Below are 3,070 nucleotides of genomic sequence, written 5' to 3' on the forward strand. Positions count from 1 at the left end.
CAGCTCTGCCTGAAAATCCCATTCCTGACCTGTACAGATTGTGTAAAATTGTAGCCTGAGGTGATGTAGTAATCCGGATTTCCACCATAGGTGTAAAAAAACCCTCTCACACTTTTTTGTTGAAATGCATTATATAAATATTCTTAATAATGCATCCACTCTAATCTATCAGTGAATGGGTATGTGATGAATCCTCCATTTTCTCCCCTGATTTTTGCCTATATTCCTGCTGTGGCAGGAATCCTCTTGCAGCAGCCTTTGGCCTTTGTGTGAAACTCGTGAGAGAGAGAGAGAGGGAGAGCACGAGCTTGTAGACTTGACTTCTCTTCCTGTCTGGTATGGCTATATCCCTGTCCTTCTAGGTCAAGGGGTGGGATGGAGTGACCAGGTGGGCTCCTCTCCTTCAATCAAGTACCTTGATAACATCATCAGTGCAAAGTTAAAAATTTTTTCCAGTCCACAGAAAGTGATTGTTCTCTATTAACTGGCCTGATCGACCCATTCTTTGGGAGCTCTGAGAGTGGCACCCACTGGCTCAACTGCAAGTGCAATGAGTGGGGATTTCTTGAGCAATGTAAGTTGTTTAACCTCAGGATGGTCTAGTTTGGATTGTGTTGTTTTTCTGGTTTGCAGAAACCTCCCCTGGTTTAAAGCAATGACCTGCAGGGGACAGTAATGGGCTGAGAGATATGTGTATATGTGCCAGGATGGGGTTTGTGGGGGGAGCAGTCACTCAGTTCATTAATTCACATAACCTTTGGGATTTTTTTTCCTCTTCCTTCTCAAATTATGGGCAGGAAATGGAATGGTTGTTCAGCAGTGGATATAAATCTAATAAATAAATAATTGGGCTGATCAATCAAATTTTCAGAATCACACTCACTACAGAATCATCACTACAATGATGTTCAACCACACATGCACACACATGAATGTACACACACACACGCACCAGAACCATCTCACTTGGAGAGAGTGGAAGACAAGCTTCAGTTGTTCAAAAAACCAGAAAATGTTCACATTCTTGGAAGAGAACCCTCATTTATAGTTGACTATGGATGTTCTCATCCCAAACTGCAGGTCATGTTATCTGTATTACAAATGGAAAAGTGTACACTGTAGAGACCTCTCATGTACTAGAAAGGGATAGTAATTCAATATGAAGAGTCTCACTCTTGCTCTCGGACTTCTGGGGCCAGACGTGCAATGAAGATTTAGTCAGAGGAATGCCAAGTATATGAACCCTTTGGAAGAGAAATCAAATCACTGGCTGCAAGCTGGTCTTTACAGTCAGCATCCTTGAAGACTTCAATTCATCAGAAGGATAACAAATCCAATACAATAAGCCATGCAACCGAGGAGGGCTTCTCAGCTTGCCACAGCAGATTGCCCTCAGAAAATTGCCATGATCTGAAATTTTCTGATTTCTGAATCAGAAAATTGCCTGATTTTATAAATTCTGGTAAACAGTCCCTTGTGAATGAGTTATAGAAAAATAGTGGCGTCCTGATCCAACTGAGCAGATCTGCCCACTTGCATAACTGATGCAAATTCAATTCTTGTAACACACCTCATTCGCATCACCTGACTCTGCTCCCAGCATCTCCATGAACTGGCTGAATGCATGCATGTCTTGCTGTGTGTGAAGATGCAGATCTTAATCTGGACTACCAGCTGTTACATGTAATTAGTTGTCCTGGTTAGAAACAATGAACCTTGATGAACAGATGAATCTTGATTAACAAAAATCATTAAAGGAAACTCATCAGTTGTGAACCTGTGAAAAAACAAATTATTTAATGGTGTATTGGGTTTCAAACTGCATCCCAGAGAATCTTGTGGGTACTCTAGTTCCATCAGGATAAGCTTAAACGAGGCAATGAATACTGGTGGCCAGACTTTCCCTGCAATGTACAGCTAGTGAGCAGATCGTATGGAACAGCAGGAACTCAGAAGAGATTCAGAAACTCAGCAGAAAGGTCAAACTGGTCTGGCCGGTACTTGAACTTGAATGTGTATCTGAGAACATGCCCTGGAGTCCTTAGTAATGCCTTGCTGTACCATGGCTGATGGGTTACTATAGTAAGGATTCTCAGAAGGTAGAGTACCATAGCTGAAGATTTCAAGTCTGTCATTCCATCTCAGATTCATATTGGCTAAGATATGTAAGCAAACAGAAAGCTCCAAAGAAAACAAAACATCTGCAAGGGTATGTCTGGTTTTGACACCATCATATGAAACGGTACAATCCTAACTAGGTCTACTCAGATGTAAGTTATATTTTGTTCAATGGGACTTACTCTCAGGAAATTGTTGTTAGGATTGCAGCCATAGTCTGTGACATTCCACTGGCAGTTATTGGCACAATTCATTATGAGCAAGGACTAGAATGGCTTGATTCTTATACTTCTTGGAACCTTTTACTGATTGTACAGGAGGTTTCTGTGTGCAAACTGAGCCTCTCAGAATCTCCTCTTGCAGATCCTTGCACTTCATTAGATATCACATGACTGCAAAATGTCCCTTCAGGTGGTGAAAGGGGCTATCCTGGAAAGCACCCTGAAGAGACTTCAGACATCCCTTTGTATTCTGAAAGCTCAGTAGGACTACTAATGAAACTTTTTACTGAATGTAAAATGCCGTTAATTAATTCTTCCTGTCATAGTGCTGTAATTCTTTACTCAAGGTTTGGAGCAGATACATTTCTCTGGTTGTGCCAAGAAGGTGGTGAATAGTTGCTGGGGCTAGATCCAGGAACTCAAGAGACCTGTTTGCTGCTGCCTCATGTGGTCAGCCACTGGGGCTACTGGTAGGCTCTGTAGTGATTTCATCTCCCTAGGGCAGTGGTACTCAAACTTTTCCGGCCCGCGGCTCCCTTGACCCCTGTGGCTATTGGCCATGACTCTCCATCATATTCCTGAGGGCTGGAAGTGACATCAGTAAACAGGAAGTGACCAGAAATATTAACTATATTAATATTAATTATATTAATCATATCATTAATTAAATGCAGATCTTAAAAATATATTATTAATACACAGCAATATACATGCTTTATAAATGATCAGCT

The sequence above is a fragment of the Tiliqua scincoides genome, chromosome 1, assembly GCF_035046505.1.
Source record: "Tiliqua scincoides isolate rTilSci1 chromosome 1, rTilSci1.hap2, whole genome shotgun sequence".
Lineage (NCBI taxonomy): Eukaryota > Metazoa > Chordata > Lepidosauria > Squamata > Scincidae > Tiliqua > Tiliqua scincoides.